Source organism: Mycteria americana, chromosome 9 (assembly GCF_035582795.1).
Source record: "Mycteria americana isolate JAX WOST 10 ecotype Jacksonville Zoo and Gardens chromosome 9, USCA_MyAme_1.0, whole genome shotgun sequence".
Classification (NCBI taxonomy): Eukaryota; Metazoa; Chordata; class Aves; order Ciconiiformes; family Ciconiidae; genus Mycteria; species Mycteria americana.
Window position 1 is genome coordinate 5,125,543 of NC_134373.1, and position 21,909 is coordinate 5,147,451.

Below are 21,909 nucleotides of genomic sequence, written 5' to 3' on the forward strand. Positions count from 1 at the left end.
GGAAGGTTAATCTGACAAAGACTATGGCTTGGCATCACCACTTCAAGGGTTATTGTTTGACATGCTGCTGGGAAAATAATAAAGTAGCTAGGTTTAAATAATACTTTCTATGCAATAACCTCCAGGAGTGCTACCAAGCATTACTGGGCATGATCCAAATGTTGTTAAAGCCTGTGGATTCGCTTGCTCCCCAGTGCGTATGACAGGGTTTGGATTAGAGAGCGAGCAATTGGGGCACGCGCCAAAATGTCTTGCCTTGGGTTACGCACTGACTCTGCTGCGGCAGAGCTGGGATTAGGGCTTGAACCCAAAGATCCTGTCTCCATGCTCTGTCTTGGCTGTGGGAATTAGTACCCTGCAGGAGAACTACCTGCCTCCGGCTACTTGTGCCTGCAGGGAGGGCCTAGGCAGTCATAGCCCTTTAGTTTTTGCAGGAGAGGAAAAGTGCTTATAGCCGAGAGCTGCCTGGGCCAGAGTGCCAGCTTGTTCAGATGGGTGATGGTGAGCAATTCCAGTAAAACTAAAGCAAAGAAAAATACCCCGAAATAAAATCTCTGTTTCTAACTTTAGATATAGGAATTGTTTTGACATTGTATGGCAATGCAAAATTACAGTCCTAAATATCAGGTGGCCTGGAACAGCACTGCAATGGAAACGTACTGTTTTCACTTTTGTCCTTCATTTTGTCTGGACACCCTTTCCCACACTGTGGCCAGCAAGCTGCCTTGCTTGGGGAGCACAGCCTGACTTCAGGCTCCCTCCTGAGAGCAGGGAGAGCAGCCTAGCAAAGCTGACATTGCAAGGAGAAGCACAGAGTGATCCTCTGAATCCCCAAGAAGAAGCTCTGTCATATTTTTAAGGATCTGCAAATTTAGGGATTAAATCTGCCAATTCAGTAGGAAGGAAGAAGACAGCCCCCTTTTTAGGAGACACAGCAGTGGGGGGTGTCCCTGGCCTGGAAAGGCTCAGAGATTGTTGAGGTAACTGTAGGAGAAACGTGCGACCACCGTGTGTCATGGATGTGTGCACCTCCCAGCCATCGTCCTTGGCAGCTCCTTCAACAGGGCACATGGGAAGGGAGGAACAGGGTCAAAACACGCAGAATTACAGCAAAGATTTAAAGCTGCGAGACTCCTGGTAGGGCCAGCTGGACTCTCCTCTTAGGGAGGTCAAAACTGGTCCTTCGTCCTCTTGATCCCTGCTCGAGGCCCAGCTTGTGTGGGGCTGACCCGCAGAGCACAGCTCTGCTGCAAATTGGAGTTTCTTACTGTTGGATGCTCTGTGCCTCTGTTCTCTCAGCGTAAATACTCTTCCAGGGGCCGGGAGCTGGCAAAGGTGATCATATAATTCAATTGAGATCAGATTGTTTGTAATTAAAAATGTTTGGCCTATTAGAAATATGAGACTCCTATATTTAATTTGTATTTGATTTTTTAAAAAGAAGGAAATTAGTAATTTACCAGTTTCTATGGCCATTTTCGTGTTTCTGTAGCTCAAAAGTATCTTGATCCAACAAATGAGATATGGCAAATGTTCTAAATACTGTTTAATTTATTTTTTTTATGGAAAAAATATGTAAATGCCTGAGAAATTATACTTTGAATTTTTATGAAAAGTGGCTACTGCAAATTAACAGCATTTCACATGGATCTTACTTTGCATTTTTAATACACATAATGCGTGTCCCAAATTACATGATTTGCATTATAAACCATAACAGCTCCTGTGTCGCTGCTGCTGTCCAACAGTTGAATAACAAGGCTTTTCTTTCCAAACTGTATAAATACATATTTACCCAAATGATGCAATTTAGGGCTCTTTTATTTACACTTTTCTGGTCAGTCAATCACACTGACATCTTTTATAGTCAACACTTTTTAAACGTGTCCAAGTAAACCTAACATTTGAGGAATGGAAGTGCCAGACATACGCTGGAAGTAATCATTTTGTTATTGCGCTGACATTTTGGCTCCAGAGTTTGGCACCTTCCCTGTCTCTGCCCTCGACTTCTGTAAAATGTTGTGTTATCATGTTGTGCCATCCTCAGCCGCGGTGGTTTTACCTTCCCCGCTGGGCCTGCGGCATTAAGCGTAGGGTTGGGGACACCCTGGTTCCGGGGGCCAGTCCTGTCCCTGGCTTTATTCTGCGGGCGGGCTGGCACACGTTTCATCAGGACCCAGGATACTGAAAGCGTGTCTGGCCACTGTTCCTTCACTGCTCCAGAGCATGCTTAAGGCAGGGGCCTGTTGCCTTTGGAGTCTTCCTCTTCCTGGTCCTGCCTTGTTTCTTCAGTCTTCCGCTGTCTGAAGCGTCTGGAGAAAGAGTTGAATGACCTCCATCATGTAATCTCGACACCATCAACACTGTCAATTGCTCAAAGCTCTGACTCCAGTCATCCACATCTGTTTTCAGTAGTTTTCCAGAATTGCTGATCCTCATTGTCCAAGGAGATTGAGTTTATGTGTTTAATATTCCTGCATCATTAGCGTGGTGTCCCCACTGCTTGAATTTCATTCCAAGCTGGAGGTCAAAATCATAAATGATCTTGAGTCAGCTCACTCCAGTACGTGTTGGCTTCTGGCTTGAATATGAGGAGGGAGAAGGTAAATGGGTGGATAAGCTTGCTGATTCTTTAGTTCTGTCTCCCTTACCCAGTCCCTTTACAGGCAGGTTTCTTAAGCGTTCAAGGGTTGTGTGTACCTGTTACTCGGTCTCCTTCCCTTTTAACTTTCATGGTCCGGTTTCAACCAAATTTGTCACACAAGTAGAGTTTCTGATGACAGTATGTTCCAGCAAGGATTGAGAAAATGATCACAGTGTAGATGGCAGGGACCCAAGTCAGTGCCTTCCCACAGGGATTTGCTGCACCTTGAGCTTCACCACACTGTTAGTCTCGACAAAATTCCCCCCAGGAAGCACTAGAGAAAGCCAGCAGCTGTGCTTTCTGCTGCTCATGAACCTGCTTCTCTCCCTCGCCTCTGGCCCTTGAGCAGAGCCCTGCAGCTTCCTGAGCTCTCATTATCTGTCCTTGTGCCGCTCATGGAAGAGGTTAGTTGTGGCGGACGAGGTGAGTTATTTGAGCAGGACAGTTTAAATATCTCTCGTTTAAATGAAACAAACCCCAGAGAAGAGTAGGAGTTGTACGTTGCGTCATAGTACCTAATAAACAGGCATAATACCTGCTGAAATTGGGAACCTGCGAGTTTAACTAAGAGTTTTCCAAATCTAAGAACACTTAGGAATTGAATGTAGCTGTGTCCATGGTGACAGCATCACTGACAACATTTGCTTCAGCGTTGCTCTCTGCTTTGCTCTGTGTAGAGGGTCCCTGTGATTTTGTACCTGCCTAGCAAAATGGTAAGTGCAGTTAGTAATTTCATGTTTCTGGCTCCTAAGACAGCCTGTCCTCCTGGTTATAGCCACGTACTACCAGACTGCAGGGTGCTAGGTGCGACTTGCAAACCCAGCCGTGGGCAGCCCTGATCCTAACTCTCAAGCTCTAGGGCTGTGTTAGAGCCAACGCTGTAGCTCTGTCTGCAGCTTGTGAGCTAATGTTCACTTACAAACGGGCTTCAGGAGGAGGGGAAAAGGCCAATGCCACAAAACTAGCCATAGCTGAAATGCCTAGGACCTGAAGCTTTTCAGATAAAAGAAATACAATTATGATAAATAATCGAAGCAACAGCACTTTATGCTGTTCTAATAATATCTAGCCAAGTGAAAAAATCCAATAAATGCCCATGGCATTAATGGGGTCCTGGTTACCTGGCTGTGCAGGACCTGTGCTGGTGCCAGCCAGCGTCAAACACAGCCCCTTCAGCTCATGAAGGACTGGGGATGAGTGCTGGTTGACGTGTTGGCTGCTCAGGGAATTATTTCCCATGCAGGAACTGTGGATGGCAGGAGCTCCAGCGCAGCACCCGCTTAGCACCGGTGCCTCAGGAGGGCTGGTGGAAAGCAGCTGGTTTGTGTCGGCGAGCAGCAGCCTTTCTCCTCCATTAAGAGGGCTGAGCGCTCCCTGAAAGGAAGCCAATGCAGTCCCCTTGGGTTTGCCAGGAGCTGCCACGTTGAGACTCGGGAGAGTTAAAGGTGGTAGCAAGGGAGTTGTTGCGGCTCCGGCAGTGGGAAGTGAGAGAGATCCTGGGCAGTCCCTCCCCTGGGGATTGCCAGGGTACCTGCCGACTCCAAAGGATGTTCACAGTTGACACAGCAGAGGATCGAAGTAGGTTTTCCAGCACTTTTCCCCTGCTGATCGCCTGCATTATGCAAAGCGAGCAGATTCTCAGCTCGCTCTCAGTAGGCATCAGTTTGTTTTTTTGAGAGACAGAAGCCATGCGCTGCTTCTAATCAACATTTTCCTGGCATCCTATTTATTGTGCTGATCTCAGTGCAGCACTGCAGACTGGAGGGATCTCGCTCCCTCGCTCTGTCTCCTTTTGCTACTTTGATATTGCTTTGGTATGACCTTCTTCCTTTGTGCTCCACTCCCTGAACCATGTTTCTCGCCTTGCAGTAGTTACAGACATCTAGTAAAAGGTTGTGTACTGAATTTCATGCGTATGCTAATGGCTGTGTCCTTCTGAAGTGTGTAATGAAATCCATAGCTACCAAAGTGGAACCACACTGTGGAGTTACCACTAGTTATATCACTATTTTCAGGACAGTAGGAGCTGTTCGTAGTCTCCCATACTTTGTCCCCAGCCTGCGTCTGTGACGTGGCGAGCAGAAGCTTATCTGCTCAGTGATACGCAGGAACAGTACAACGGAGCAGAGCTGTCTCAGTAGCAACACGTGCACCTCAGAAGTCATCTCTGAGATGAAGAGAGGGTGGGAATAGCAGCAGCGGGATACAAAGAAATTGGGAATTGAAGACGCATAACATAAACAGCTCTTTTGCCAGCTGAAAACCCAGCAGGATGATGATAAAGTGCACAATGTTTATTGATATCTGAATGACTATTTGTTGCCAAAAAATGCATTTTAGAACTTAGCATAAACTCAGTTATCTGATTCTAGCACGGCTTAGTATTTATTAGGAAATATATGGCTTTTTTATAGCCATTGTTCACCTTAGGGAGAAAATAAAAAAAGGGAGAAAGCCATTTTATTTTAATAGCACTGACTTCCTAATCTAAGCACTCTGTACTAGCAGCTTGGTTGCAGAGTGGAAAGAAATGGTGGATATTACCATTTATCCTTTGTTATGGAACACTATCACCTCTCTCTATCTCCATCAGCAGAGCCAGGCAATAATTTACTGCAGCGGACGCTGAGGGATATCAGCTCCCAAGCTGCTCCAGTTCAGGTAGTTTGTCATCATGAGCTTTCAAGAAGGTAAATAAGTTGATTAAGGGGGAAGATTTGTCATGTCAGCATTTTTGCCCACCTAGAAGGCTCTTTTCCTCCCTCCTTATCCTACCCCTGTCTTTCTTGTGCTGAGTTTTCTTGTGTACATAAGTAGCTTTGATAAAGAGTTACTTTCTTAGCTGTGCCTCAGAAATAGCAAGTGTTATATATATGGAAATGTAAATGATGCTGATTAGCCAACTAATGGTTTAGGAGGAAAGTTCAATCAGAACATGAAGAGCAGGAAGAATATTTGGCCACCCCATGCACGATCAACCCTTCAGCAGCTGCCAGAGAGATTCCTACTAATGTTCAGAAAAGCAGGACCTAGGAAAAGCAATCAGTAACTGTAAAAAATGAAGATGCATGCCTGGTGTAGCACTATCTTTCTAGAGCGTGTGTTCACACTTGCTAAACCTCCTCTGGCAGTTTCCGCATTCTGTAGTTTGTCTCCAAAAATTCATAAACGTGCTGAATAGGGTAAGCGTAGGGAGCCAAGGAGCAGTGAGCAATTCAGCACCCCAATCATGTACCACGGTTGTCTGATTCTTGGTGATTAGGATGTTTAGAGAGCTGAATGCCATGCAGTAATTTCTAGAGCTGGTCATACTGTAGTTAGGCTCTGAACAAGCCTTCAAGGCAGAGCTTATGGCTCTGATAACTTACAAACACCTTGATCCATGGCAAAACTTCATCATCCATCCCGATCTGCTTCAGGTGGAGCCTGTTTGGTTATGACCCACCACAATGCACTGTGCTATGCTGTGATTAATTTTTAGTTTTCAGGGAGTAAGACAATAGTTCTCCTCCAGCACTAGTTAAGTCAGATTCTGGAGGTGGGAGACTTGGGATGCTCCATGCCTTAAGCCAGGGCTGCTGTCTAGACTCATTCAAGGGTTACACCAAGAATTTCTTCCTAACAAAGCAGGAAACGTGGCAAGGCAAGAAAGGGCTAAACCCAAAAGTCTACAGTCTTCTGAGGCATTGGCCTCCAAAATATGAGCCAGCCAGAGTTTTGCATGAAGTGTAGCTTCAGAGAAAGGTATCGGAAACTTTTTACCTGAAGATGCTCTTCTGACTAAATCATTTTCTCTTCAAAATGCTGTTAGCTTGGAAAGGATGATGGAGTTTGACATACTGACATCACTCAGGGACGACATCCTGAGGCAGAAATGACATTTCCATCTGCATTACGACAGCAGCAGCTGTGTGTGGTTATGTACTTCCCAGAGCAGAGACAGGCCCACGACTTGCATGGTTTGGAGCACATTCTTAAAGGCAGAATTCAGACAGCATTTAAGCACATGCTTTAGCTTACAGAGCGAGGCTAAGTTTTTCCAGTCCATGCCCACGCATATGTGCCTCCATCCCAAAGTGCTGGAGTTTCAGTTCCAGTCTTTTCTCAGTGAAAACCTCAGCTGAAGTCCCCTGGCTGTAGCTGACCTTAGCGTGGTTCTTTGTCCTCCTGCCTCAACCGAGACCAAGCCTCTGCCGAGGAAGACAGACATCGTCGTGGGTGAGCTGGCTACACCTGTGGTAAGCACAGCAAAGCCTCTGGAGACACAAAAGGGAGTTCCTAATCTTATGCTGCAGTTCAGGAGCTCTTCGGATCAGCCCTGAGCCTGTTTGCTTCTCTGAAAGGGGAAGATTTCCTTCTACTTCGCGTGTCACGTAATTGCTAGTATTGAAATACACGTTCAGTGTTGTCGGTGCAGTTGAAATTAATCCCAGCACGACTTACCTAGATGGATGATACCCGATGTGAGGAGCCGTGCAAGCAGGCAGACCTCTTTGGCCACCCGTTCTGTAGCCCTCCCCTTTGTGGGCACACATATGCACGCACCTGCAATCCCATCATTGGCTCTAAGCAGTCCTGTTCCTCAGGTGTCGTGCAGTGCAGATAACAATATTTTCAGTTCCATGAAAGATCATAGCATCATCCATGAAGATAATTAATTAAAACTATTGGGAGTTCCTTTGAAGCAGCCTGTGATTAAACATAAGGATTTCTTGTGGAACAATTAGGTAAATTTGGCCTCAGGTATCTCCCCCCACTTCTTGGCCCCTAGGAGAGAGGGATGATGAAATTCTGGTTTAGAGCGATGCTTTGTTAGAGTTCTGATTGATTCAGCTTTAGTTACAAATCTCATCAAGAACAGCCGAAGCAAAGGACACATGTTAATTTGTAGGTGTCCCGTGAGTTAACTGTGACTCTGGCAGAAAAAGAAAAAGCAGTTTGCCTCATTGTTGGAAACACCAGAATGTGAAGTGACATGAGAATGAGCCTCCAGTGCCTTCCAGATCTTTGTCTCATCTGTATCTTCAGTCTGATATTTGCAGTGAGGGTGGCAAAGGCTGCGATAGCGAAGTTTCTCCAGCAGATGTTATCCCTTAGACCATGATGCTAAGTTGAGAGCCAGGGGGTCAGTTCTTTGTTTCCTGAAGTTTGCTATGAATCTGGTCGTTTGGGTTATTGGAGTCCCATGTAGCCATTTGTACCATTTTGATAATATTCTGGCAAGGCAAATCCATTGGAGTGCCAGGGCAGTAATTATCTCTTTGGATAGGGAGTGCCTGCTGATTTTTAGATGCTGGTGAGGCAGATTAACCTTAGACTTTGGGCTCCACATGAGCCCAGCATGAATTGTTAGAGAAGTTGGGAAAGCCAATGAACCTTCACTGCAAGTAGCAGGATTGCTGGGATTTGTAGTACAGGGTGTGCAGACGTTATCATCGGCTCTGTTTTAATGAGTAATTTGAAAGAAATGCTTATATGGAACAGCCACTTTTCAGCTCTTTTCACTAGGCTTTAAGCATTGACTTGCAAAGATCACAGCCGTTTTTCTGTAACTACTGATAATTTCTGTTTTACTCTTGACTTTGCAACTTCATTTCAGTTAAGAATTCCATTATGCAGCGTAAGGACATTGTATGACACAGACCTTTCCCTTTTCTGGAAAGCTTACAGCATAAATGGACAAGAGAGGAAAAAATAAAAAGGTGGCAATTTTATGAAGGCAAAGGAAAATTTGGTAATTCCTCTCTTATAGATGGGGAACAGAGAAGCAGAGGGATGAACTACTGGGCTGGTGGAAGGGAATAGAGAGCATCTAAAAGAAGAAGAGGATAGAAGAGCTGAGTTTAGCTTGTTTAGTAGTAGCAAACCAGAACCTCAAATGGTGTATTAATTGCTGTCAATACCTGGGAGCAGTTTGAGCTAAAGGACAGCGCCAGCACACAAGCAAATAAAATCAAAAACCCCTTTGCTTTTGAGAAGGTGTGGGCAGGTGACAGTTCCCTCCTTTCTCGAGCTCTGGTTCAACAGAAGCCAAAGTCCAAAGCTCTTGCAATGACGGGCCTTTAACATTCACACCGGCAAATGGAATTAAGGTCTGCGGAGGTTGCATCCTGGACAGAATGTATCCCGTGGTTTGTAATGCTTTAATTTAGTATCAAATATTCATGGACTGACAGGGTCAAATAGGGATAGGAAAGTACTGTAACAGACATTGGCAAAGTAGGATGCTGAAGTATTCAGCTGAAAGGTCAGCCATCCATGGAAACCCATTAGGAAAAATACTGTAAATATCTTGCTACGTCTGTGAGTCACAGAGCTAAACACGAGCCGCTCCTGCCCCCGGCACGTAGGACTTCCAGAGTACGAAGTGCGATGTGTGCAAGCTCACACGCTCAAACACGCGCAATATTTCAAGAGAGCAGGCAACCAAAGGTGCCGGTGTTTGGCTGGTTATGTACTTACATATCTAAACTTTTCCAAACGTTGAAGCACATGAGGTGCGGTTTGCACATAACAAGCCTGTTGTATCTCATAGGTTTAAGGGACAGAAAAGGCTGGCTTTGAGACATCCTGGAAATAGCTATGCAAGGTTGTTGTATGACCAAATGATTTTTTTGGGGCATGCCCTGACCAATTAAGGACATGATTCAAAGCCTGTGAAATGATGTTTATTGACTTCAAAGGATCAGGACTTACAGCGTCCAACTTAATGCTCTCAAAATAAGTTTATTCAATAAATAAAATTATTGAATTAATTCAATAATTCATGATTGAGTAAACCTATGTCTATTTTGTCTGACTGCAACATCTGGAAACATGTGGTACTTCAGGAAATAGTGTGTGTGGATACAGGGGGGCTGGCACTGAGTACACTGACTATATGCTCCGTCTCCAGGAGTGAAATACCCCTGACCTGCCATCTTCTGTTTTCCCAATTGGCTCTCAAAAGCACTGGTTCCTAGAAGAGGAAGATAATTGGGTAAGAAGAAAAAAGTAAAGTCCTTTGGAGCCAGGAATGCCTATGACTTTAACCTGATGCTATACCTGCCGATTGAGCCCTGAAGTCAGGCTGGGTGCTGTGAGAATGGGAACTGGTTTTGCTCAGCTGAGAAAAAACTGTCATTTTAGCCATGATTTTTCTCTTGTCTCACAGCAGCATGCAAGTCAGTGAGGAAACTACCTAAGGATTGCATTTTTAGGCACCCAGAATATCCAAAGACAAGAAATTCTGTAGGAATACAAACACACGCACTTTTTTTTTTTTGGTTTGCATATATGTATATTTGTAAATATGTATAAAAACTATATATATATACACACACACGTACACACACCTATGTCAGGCAGAAGATCTGAAATTTCTGAAGACTCCAGAGTGGGAAAACTTAATTCTGCAAAATCCTCAGGCAATTTTTAGAGTTAAATTAATACTGGTGTAATTAAAATGGTAATACAATTTGTTAAAAGAAGAGTATTTAAATAATTCATTTTCCTATTGGTTATATGGAGTGTGCTTAGGTTCAGCAATTATATGCGAAGTAAAAGCAGCCTCTCCTGTAACAATTTCATGATAATCTGACCTTTGATAGTCCTAGCTCACAGCAGCTGGCACTTTCTATATAGTTTACAGACTGTGAAGTAATTAATATCTCTGAAATACCACTGCTAGCCTTCTGATGTAGCTGGGTCCTTGAGCGCTCCCTTTTCTCTCTCTCAAGCCGTCTTTTCTTTCCTTGTGTCCCTGAATATTGAATGACGGACACATTTTTAAGGCCACTACCAAGCCAACAGCTGGCTGCCAACTTTGGGTAGAGAAGGCCCTTGTTGGAAGAGGAATCTCTGCTGGGTATGCTAAAGCCTGATCTTGGGTCTTGGATGACCACTGCACTCCTAGGATCCTCTTTCCAAGGGAGGATACGTCCCCAACGTGGTCGGTGGGGTTAAGGAGGCAGTAGTAGACAAGTTCAGTGCACTCAGCCCAGACTTTGCTCTTTCTGTGGTTTCCAGCCACAGCCTGGCTCGCTCGGGTGCAGCGCTCAGCTGCTCAGGGTCACAAGCGGATTGTGAGTTTTTGGGGGTCTGGCCACCGGACCCTGCTCCTGCTGAAGGGCACATTCCAGCTGAGGGATGCACTGGCAAGCACCCTCCCTTTAGGGGTTCAGAAGATATAATTCAAAATCTGCCATGGTTAATTTTATTTAATATTAAGTACAATAATAGCTCTTGAAAAGCTGTCTTTCAGGGAGAGGTAATAAGGGTATTAATAAAAACAGGTGAGGAGAGAAGGCTCTTTTTTAGCTTGCTGCAGTATTTTATCATTGTCAGTCAGCTGGGAACTCCTTTGAGATTATTCCTGTATAGTTAATAACATTGTTTCTGTGATGACTTTAATGACTGAACCTTTCTTCCATCGTTAGCTATGACAATAACCACTCTGCTTTTTCTCCTTCAACAAGCTATTGTGTGTGGTTCAGTACATTAAGGAACATTATTAAATATAGAGTTTTTCTCTAATTAAGCCATTGGCAAAAGATTGCTTGTCCAATCATTTGCTGGTGATAAGTATTGAAGGAAATTATATCTTGTACAGAGTATTACACTTTTCCTGCCATGCTTCCCCTAAAAAAAGAACAAAATGATATAAAAATAAAGCAGTAAGATTGCAAACTCAAGCACTCAGAAATTAGATAATGCCAGAATGACGACTGCCTGAATCTGCCTTGCGTTAGGAAAGACATATTCTGTCCTTCTCTGCTCCTGATCACGAGCAGTTCCCCTTTGCTCTCTGATCTCTTGCCGTGTTCCCCATCTTTTCCTTTCATAAAATTACCATTTCTTCTGGACTCTTAATTCCTAAGCTTTTTAGAATTTTTATATCAAGAGCAAACCACTTTTCCTAGACTTGTTCCTGGAAAAGAGAGAAATAATTTTATGTAGAACTTTTCCAACACCCCCCTCCATAAACTCACCTGTAATTTGAACAAAAAAAGATGTTGTTTGTGAACCTCGAGGGAACCACAATTTGTTCATTGTTTCAATAATTGCATGTAGGAACAATGGTATATTTAAGGTGTCTGGTTATTCTGGACATGATTAAAAAAAGCTCCCATCTCCTGTAAGATTGTGTGTCTTGCTCGGTTCAGGAACCACACAGAAAATGTAATGAGTGGGAGAAGTTTTTAACATGTCCCCTTGAAGAAAAGTAGTGGAACTAATGCAGAGAAAAATCTTATCTTCTAGTTAGTTCAGACACTGCAGATTACAGGTTGTTTTCCTGGTTGGTGGCACCCTGCACAATCTTAAAATCTGGAGTTTACATGTCCTTCCTAAAGAATATAGCTGAATTTGAAAATCAGATGCATTTACTAATTGCTCACATCTTATAAATTATGGATCTATCCTTGAAGGAGACTTTAACAATCTATTAAAGCCTGAATAACAGAGCTATTCTCCTGCTTCTAGATAAACAAAACAAAAATGCAGCTTTAAAAACAACAAGAAGCCTCTTCACTTTTTATCTTAATGGAAATAAACCTAATCAAAAGCCAGCGATTAATGAATCTCTCCAGGGTTTCTATTCTCGAAGAGATTAGAGTTACAAAGGCTGAAATAGTTTCAATATGTAGGTGTGATGTTGAGCTCAGATGAAGTATTTGTATATGCTAGAAATAGCTAGAAATAAGGGTTGCTAAAATCTGCTATTTGGATGAAGATTCTCCTCTTCAACGAAACCAGCCAAACAGTCAACAACTCCTCCAATATTCAGTAGTTTATGTGTGCAAAAATGTCCTAGAGTGTCAATAAAGTCAGGAAATGCATTTAAAATACTCATTAAAGAGTGGTTGTTGCATATATGAAACAAACTGAAAGTATGTTTTTAGAAAGTATTTTCTTGGGAAAGAAAGCAAAGCTCTCCAAAAAGAAGCTAACTGCTTTTTCAGGATTGGACAGCTAGCCATTTGCTTCTTGCAAAAAACCAAAAGCCCAGACTGAGGTTGTTTAGCTGAAATTTGGCAAGGCTAACACATTTTCACTATGTGTAGTCAGTTCCTGTGTTCAGAAATAGAAACAGCCTTTTGCTTTCAGGAGTGGCCTGACACCTTCACCTGCAGTTTGAATAGAAAAATGGAAAAGTCCTGTTGTTCAGCTCCACCTCTCTACCAGATCTCCGGGATGTTTAATTCATTCTGCATCGCTCCAAGGAGTGGGAATCATGCCAGCCAAGGGTTCCCATTGCTTCCACAGTAGATGGTGGAGAAATTTTAATAAACGCATTTAATTTACCTGGCTAACTATAGACTTTCCAGTAATTCATACCAAGTAACCTGGCTGTGTACTAGGAAAAAAGCAATCACAATGTACAAAGCCTGTCACTCATCATATATTAAATGAACAAATAAAACCTCCTTCTACTGTTAAATGCCCACAAAACGTTCCTAGGATCTTCACAGGCAGCTTGCTTACAGTGATGTGTAATTCTGGACACCCTGTTACAGCCTGTACTGCATTTGTCATGTGTATTCTTCCATTTGACTTCTGATCAGACACTTGAGCTTTCATAACCATTGTGGGAAAGACATCTTTTTTTCTCTTCTCCTTTTTGGTCCCTGTATAAAACTTCATCCACTTGCTGTCTCGGGCTGCATGGAAGCTGGAGAAGCCAGGGGTGCTTCTGAGCTGGGAGAGACTGTGAGCACTGGTCGTGCTCCTCCTCTTCCATTTTCTTTCCACAGGAAGGAGATTTGGGCACGGATGGGCTCCCTGGCATGCTCCGACCAGTTCTGCTCTCCGGAGGACCAAGTAAAGAGCCGCCCAAGACTTAGTTCAGCTTAGACATAAGCAAAAATGTCATGGGGATTTAGAGTGTCACAAATAACAACAACAGTGAGGAATCGAATGCTTTTCTCTTTTGTAGATGATATCTTGTTTTGCCAAAATAAATATACCAACTCAGTTCTGTCCGCTGACATCTCGGGGTGCCTGTGGCAGTGCAGTTGGCACTTTGTGTAAATATGACCATGAAGCATTGTGCAGCGAAGGTAACAACGGGGGTCAAGGCTCCTTGTGTTGTTAGGGAAGCACCTCTGCTCCGAGGACTATACGGTCTAACTAGAAAAAAGAAATGTCAAAGCTGACAGCGGACACAGACATCCCAATGCAGTGCTCACGCTGCTGCCCCACGCTGCCTCTCTAAAGCAGTTTCAGGCATCGGTTTGATAAGACAGCCCTGGCTTTGTCTTTCCTGGTTGAAAGCATCCCGAGACCCTTGAATGTGCTCACAGCTTCTCGTAGGCTATGGCTGTCTAAGGCAAATGGATAAAAGGGAATGTGTTTTCCCATGGTTATTACTTTCCTAAAATCCTTTCAGAGTGTTGGTATTATTTTGTTTATGAAGTAGCGGTTTGTACAATTTTATGTTGCCTTGAAAGAAACCATGATTTACTTGATTGAAGCTCCCAAAAGCAGAGAAGGCAAAAGGCATCGATCCCTTCCCTTGGAAATTCTGTAACTGGGCAGCTATAAGCTGATGTGCTTTGAGTTTCTGCAAAATATAGCTACTACTAAACAGCCTAAATGGTAAAGCATTTTGTAACAGCATAATGCTCTCATTTTAGTCTTTCTGATCTAATTTATGACTAAGTTTTCCCTTGGGAGATGATACAATAAACTCTCCTGGAAACCACTCTGCAAGTACGTTGAAGGCCAATCAGGTATTACAGATATAATGTCAAAATTCTTACTGACTTGCTAAATATGTAGTCATCCATAGCTTTCCTCAGGACAGAAAGATGTTATCTGAGAAGATTGAGTTGTTACAGAGACTTTGTCTAGGTCATAATGTTGCTCAACATAAACTGCTTAGGATTTATTGTGTGCACTCAGGCAGCCTGTGTACCTGAAAGTGAGACCCTTCCTAAGCAGATACACAAACAGAGGAATTATGTTTTAGACAGAAAACATTGGGAAGACTCTCAGATGTTGATGTAAGCCTGATCAGGTTCTCTATTCATATGATATTTTTTAACTGAAAAATAGGCATAGACACATGGTGCAAGCTGACACCTGAGCTTAAGTCTTAACTCGGTCAACAGTAAGAATACTTGGATACGTCTTTAGAAACTGTATTTCAAAATTTGAAAGCAAAAGGGGGTTTTTTTGGTCCTGTTATTTACCTATTATTTCCGTTTAATGTTCCCATTCCTACATTATTTTATTATTTTGTTCATTATTTTATTTTTCACGTCCCACATTGTTCTCCCAGCAATACTTTGCAAAATGAGTCAAGATACACATTTCAGAGGCTCCCCATGTTTTTGTCCCTCACCATCACTTATGTGTTATTAATGGGGCTTCCTTTCCAAAAGCCAGATTTGGGCATTGATCTGCAGCTTAATGGATTCTAGACTGGCATTTGTTTTGCCTCCAAGACCTCCCTGGACCCTTCTGTAATGTATATTAGCTCAGACTCAGCCTAACTTGCCTCATGTATGCAACTGTGATTTCTACATCAAACTCTGTAAATAAATAACTGCACAGCTAATTCTCTTGTTTTAATGTATGAAAAGTCCCCCTCTTAGAATAATGAAATGTAAAGACCAACCATGCATAAAACAAAACTTTAGTTCAACAGCTCCCAAGGTGGGTTCTATAAATTACGTGGCAAAATCTTCACTTACAAATTTCCAACAGCTTTAACAAAAGATGCGTCTAACTGACTGCTACTTTAAATTTGAGGAAATCGAATGCTATCTTCAATCCATTGACCTGCTGCTCAGGATATTGTTAATATTTTGTAAGCATATTGCCGAAGACACCTGGATGTCTGTGAGGACAAGAGTATGATTTAAAGTTTCTACCAGCTGTCTTACATGCTGAATCACAGTTTGATTCTGCAATCATGCAGCAGCACAAGGCTCCTCAGGTACAGCTCTTAACAAAATTACAACCAAGCCTTTCCTTTGCCTTTAATATATCTTAAAGCAAGCTGAAAGGCTACCAGAAGTTCCTCTTTTTTTGGTAACAAATTTGAATCTAAACTGCAACTTTAGTGTTTTGGACAACACATTCTCTGCAGCTGCCAAGGTAACTCTGGTTAGGATACACCACTTGCTTCTGCATCAGGCACCAGAAAAATGTTTTTCACAATTCATGTTCCGATATTCATCAGTGTGCTCAAACTTGAGGGATTTTTACTGAAGCTTGTACAGCGTATCTGAAAAATTGCTGGTGCTCAGGAGGGCTTAACATCACAATTTCACAAGTGTTGATGTAATTGAAGGATGCACAGCGTGGAAGGAGACAAGGCCGGAGCTTGTGGAACAAAATTCCTTATGTGCGTGCTCTGCGTTAGCTTTGACATTTTCTCTAAATGGAGCATCCTCTTAGACAAGGTGTGTACTACATATTTCTCATGGTTGTGGATGGGGCTTTGAGAGAATCTGGCAACAGCCGTGTGCCTGAATCCCATAAATACGTCTCCTGAACTCCTTTGAAAATCTCAGTTAATCGTGTCATTAAAAATTTGTAACCATTGATGAGCAATGCACGGAACAGCTAATTGGGCTCCATAAATTGTAATAGGCTAGCTATTTCCACATTTTAGATATTAGCGTTTCCCTTAGAGTTAGCATTGCAAGTGCTGTAGCTGCTTACAGGCCATTTTGTGGTTATTCAGTAAATGCTAGTTTTTTAATTGTGGCAATGAAAGATATATTGCATTGCATGGGTGAAAATGTATGGAAAAAAAAAAAAAGAAAATTGATCGATGGTGTTTTAGATCACCAGCACACTCACAAACATGCCTGACTGCCCTGAGAAATTGTTTAACGTTAAGCAAGTGTTGTCTTTGCAGTATTGTGGTTCTTCCTCGCAATAATCACAGGAAACAAATTTGGCCAGTTGGGTTTTGCACAGTTCTAACTGGATATAAATGCGTACCTTTTAATTGATCGAAAAGCAAAATGCGAAATGCTCTCTTCAGGTCAACTCGAGATATGAAAAGCTTCTGAACGAGAGGATGTGTGGTAACTATTCATGTTCGTTATTTTAATCATGACTTCGCTGCAGCATGTTAACCTTTGTTAAGGTGGAAAAAAGGATGATGAACTTAGGAAGCATTGTCCCCTTTGTATCACTTAGAAATCTGACTTTCTTAAGATTTAATGTATTGCGACAAAGCGCGCAGTTCACGTCGGAGGGTCTGCCTAGCTCCTTGGAGCAGCGTCAGGAGACGTCTGTTATCTGCAGGCAGCTGCGCTGCGCGAGGAGCCTTCCCCTGCCTTGTGAAATGGATATCCCCTGATAACAGAAATTACTGTATGTGCAACTGATGGGATGAAAAGTGTCCCCTTGGCTTATTCCCTATGTATATCTACTGTAAAGTTCTTTGCCCTTTCTACTTCCCTCCTTGTGGTGGAAGAAGAAGAAACCCCTTCCCTATGGAAACCCCTGTGCCTCCCCAAATTTTTCCCAGTAGCTGCCTTCCTTTATACCCCTGGGGCGGCACCCTGACTTCCCCTGGGGACCAAGGCACCTCTGTCTCGCTGCAAAAGCAAAGGCTTTTGTCTTTGTCTCTTGTGTGAATATACTGAATATATATTCGTTATGCCTTGGTTTTTTAGTGTCCGTCAATTAAACACACTCATTTATCAGCTGATCCTCACATCCTGCACTTGTGTTTATTGGTGCTTTCCAAGTGAGTTCAAAGCAGACTTGAAGCATATTTAGCTTTTATGGAAAACGGCAAAATTAACCAAAAAGATAATTAATTGGGGTCCCACAAGCGTAGGCTGACCCCCGCGGCAGGTTGCCATTGCTCCGACTCCCGTGCCAGGGATGCGTGTCCGGTCAGATGAGGCACCGAGGGCTTTGCCGGATCAGGTCCAGCGACTGGATAAATAACGTGTCTGCAGCTGAAATAAAAACCCACAACATAGCTCTCTTTGGTGCCTCAGCCACAGTCTAACCTTCCCCAATAGATGTTAAGAAGACTTGGTAGTGTTTATGAGAAACATCAGCTTCCCTAATCGTTCGAGGATCTGTTGTTCTGGGCAGAATGATGACGTTTTCACTGTTATTTTGCTCTGTTTCACTCAGATTCATTTGACTCAAGTTGAAGGACGATTTAAGATGGCAAGAAACAATCTTGCCTTTTACTCCCAGCTGACAGGATAATTCTGGCTTTGCTGTTGGGAGCTTAAAATGCTTTACCTGTGCTCAGCTAATATTAGTTGTAATTAAGGGAACAGGTTGTCTAGAGCTTGTTTTTACAGTTCATCACCTGAAAAGAACCTCTGAAAATAACCCTTTTATTTTTGGTGTCATTTGGGGACCCTGTTTCTCTGTTTGCCTTGTGCACGCCCACCCGCACCCTCCAAAGTGGCTGCCCCGGGGTGGCTGAGGGGAGCAGCAGCCGCCATATTGTGGCAGCCCCCTGAGGCGCAGCAGCTGCCCGGGGCGGGGCGGTGCCTCAAGGCACAAGGAGTTTTGGGACGTACAGCCTTCATCGGGTCTGTTGTCATCAAAAGGTAATGTGTTTTTAGGTTTAAAAACAAAAAATTGGCCATGTCAGGGAAAGTAGGGGCTGGTAGGAGTCTGGTTTATAGGCTACCATGCCCACTTTTGGGGTGCAGGGCAGCGCTGGGCCTTAGGGACAGCAGCTGTGGAGCACAAGTACTCATCTCCTGTCCAAAAATGTAGATGAAGAGCTTTTCTCAGGTAAATATATCAGACTTGAGTCCTGTGGCTTGTTGTGGTTTTAAAGCAGCTCGTGATGCTTTAGACTTGTCAAGGATTAATACTTTTTTTTTTCCCCCCACTACTTTTCTTCCCTGCTAGAAGTATGCCCTTTCTTATTTCAGGATCTGATGCCTAACAGGCCCAGTCAGAGGAGCAGACGCCTTTGGCTCTTGAATCCTCAGAGGTGTCTCCTCATCTGCTTTCAAACAGCCAGGTTTCTGCTCGAAGGGCTCGATGAACAGTGTCCCTTGTCCCTTTGCGATGGAGACCATGGGAGTTCAGCCTTTTCCTCATGCAAATCCATATGCTCATTCCCACTGCCGTACCCAAACAACTTTGCGGAGCCAAAATGCGTTTACCAAAGCAGCAGGAGTGCTACGGGAGCCTGAGCCTGTCACTGCCTCACTCGATGGCTTCTTCACATGATGTGTCATGTCTCAAGAGCTGGTGACAAGGGAAGGCAGGATCGTGCTGGCCTGGAATTCCCAGTCAAAATAATGCTGTAATGGAGGTGGGAGGGAGTCCCGCAAAATCAAAATGGTCAGCAAGCAAGACTGGAGGTTGCCAGAGTTCATTTGGTTTTCCCTGTTGGAAACTTTCAGCTTGTAAGTCCGTTGGTGATTAATCTGTGTCTTTCCATTCTAGTTGTAGGTCATGGGAACTGAAATGCAGTTATTTGTGTCTTTGTCTCCCTTTGTCTTTCCTGAGGGACTGACTCATGGGAAATGTATTTTTGCGAGGACCTCCAACCCTGGCAGGAGAATCAAACTAGGAGGTGACGCTCAAACTACCGCTGCTGTGAGCTACTCCACCTTCTTGGTGGGGCGCAGATTAACGCTGAAGCAAAAGCAGCTAAAATAGAGCATTGGGGTGTCTGAGCTTATAGCTGAGTTCAGGATACCTGAACAGGAAAGTGTTCAGCCTTGTATACAAAGGATGGGAGGGAGGTTCAAATTATGCCCAACCTTGGCATGAGTTGCAGAGGATCAGGCTGGTTGATCCCATCTGGTGTGAGGATTTGTGAGTCTGCGTGGAAGCCAACAGGCATCTTTGCAGTGACTCCGACAGGGCTTGGAGTGAGCTCCAAGCGGGCGGGTGTCCATTTTCAGTAAGAATCCCATCAAAACTAGCAGTGACTGGCAAAGTGATAGTGTCGGCCAGGAGTGGCTGAAACCTGAGCTGCCTGCTGCACTCCCAGTACATTTTTTCAAGCTGGACCAGTCAGAAAGCACACCATCCTGCAAAACATGCTATTGCTCTGTCTTTTTCATTCAAATTTGAATTTAAAAAGTAAAATAAAACCTCAAATTAATATAACAGACCACTAGATTTGGTCAGTCAGGTTGCTATGTTCTAGTAAATTAGAAACCCTTTGGTTTGTTTTCATCATTTTGTTTTGCAAGGTTTAACATGGCAGTTTTTCCAGCAAATAAAAAGGTGTGGCAATATTGATGGAAGCCATGGGACTGGAAAGGACCCTCTACCTCTTGTCAAAATATTTTCCATAATTTGTCATTTTGGGCGGATAAACCAAAGTACCAAGGATTCTGGGTTAGGGGTGGCAGTTCACAATTATCAACAACAAAACTTTGTCCTTTTCTCCTCTTCTTAATTTTGGAATGAAGATTTGATGGTGAGAGTGTGTGTGTGTAATACCAGTGCCATGCTGAATTAGGGCCCTTTCAGGTGGACTTGCTGTACGACAGTAAACAAGACATACCCTAAAAATAGAAAACATGGTTATAAGTGACAAAAATTGGCAGGGAGGACTTGGTCAGATGCAGTTTTGGAACTGCTTTTAATTTTTTTCAACTCAATTCCAAGTTAAACATCCCTTTACATTAATTAGAGCACTCACAATATCCCTAGAATATCAGTGGAAAAATTGAAGCCATTAATATAATTTTAATATTTCCTAAATTCTGAAGAGTGGCTAAAAAAGCCAGTATAAGGAAATTTTTGTGTACAATGAAAAATTCCTGACCAAACTGGCTAAGCTTGAAATGTCTGAAAGCAAAGAGCTATCATGAAAGTGCTGGAAAGCCTCTGATTATAATGGAATCAGTGTCCCAGGGTATAATGCAGCTCTATATTTAATATTGAGCTACTGAACCGTACTTCTCAACCTAGCTCAACTCACTGGGTTCTCATCAAAGTCCTGTAATGACACTGTGCTCTGTTTAGATGCCAAGCAAGTCTTGAAATAGCTCCAGAGCTTTTTCAGCAGCTTCAGCTGAGTACAGACGTTTGACTTTAGAAGGACAGCTAGTGCCTAGAGTTTGTGGCATATAAATCCTTCCTTATGTAAACTGCCACGCTTGTTAATAATCTTACGAACTTTTATAAACCTAATTAAAAGGCTTTTGCACACTTAGACTGAAATCCTGGCAGCAGCGCTGAACCAGCAAAGCAAAAGCCTGTCCTTTGTGCTGCAAATCCATGTTGCCTTTCTTTATTAATGATACATACACAACACATTTAATTCGATGCCTGCTACTGTTTGCCTGTTTGTTTTTATTAGATATTGACTGGAGTCCCCATCACATTAGTTATAGTTTGTGCATGTTACTCTAAGCAGAATTTTTCTTTCTGTGTATGGTTTAAGGTATTGACGTTGCCAAAGGGAAGGAAAAAATGCATGCATCCACTTAAGCACACAAGTAGTTATATCAATTTCTGTCCATTAAATATACATACACAAATAAATATATGCGTATACAGTGGTTTCAGGCGGTTGCAGGCATGGAGTTAGGTGAGATTTGAAAACTGTATTTGAGACACCCTTTCCAACATGGAGGTCCTGTTTCTGGGAGCAGCTCTGGGCAGGAGCATCCCTCAGCCTGTGCGACGTCCTGCTGAGGGCGGTGGGGCTCTATGCAAGTGTTGAAACGACACTTTTCAAAGGCATTTGCAGATATCTAGGCTGTTTATTTAAATTGCTTAGAATGAACTTTGTTTTCTAAAGAAGCATACTTTAAAATCTTTTTTTTCTTTCTAAAAACATCTTAGTTTTGTTAATCTTTTGGACTTTGAAAAACTGTTTCTAGTTATTGGGTTTTGGGGTGTTTTTTCCCTTTGCAACCCAGGCAATCAATTCCTGAGTATGAGCAGGACGGTTATTGAGTAGTTCATCTAAAGCAAACAAAGATTTCAGCCAACCCAAAGATGCAGCAATCATTTTGCTAAAGGTTTTGGTACTGGTTTTGATCAAAGTTTGGGATATATAGCAAGTATGGTTCCAGCACTTCCAAATGAAACTTGAAGTTGAATCTTTGTAAATGTTCAGCGATTGATTTCATTCAGAAGTACAAAAGTGAGTGTTAATACATATGTGTTTTGTCTTTATTTACTCTTCCAAAGCTGCCCCCCATTTTTACCATCCGTTCCTGTTCGATGGTGAGCTCTTCCAGAGGTATCTCTCTTACCCCATGTTGTGTCTCTTCAGTCTCACTCCAGAATATCCTTTACAACATAGTTACTTGCAGACAGACCGTCTTGTCTGAACTGTGGCCTTGCCCCAGTGGATT

The 21,909-nt window shown here is 43.0% G+C and overlaps 1 protein-coding gene across 1 annotated transcript in view; it reads left to right on the top strand.

Annotated features, from left to right (window-relative positions):
* Window positions 1-21,909, top strand: part of ERBB4 (erb-b2 receptor tyrosine kinase 4) — a 416,956-nt gene that overhangs the window by 87,923 nt on the left and 307,124 nt on the right. The gene's annotated exons all lie outside the window — the stretch shown is intronic.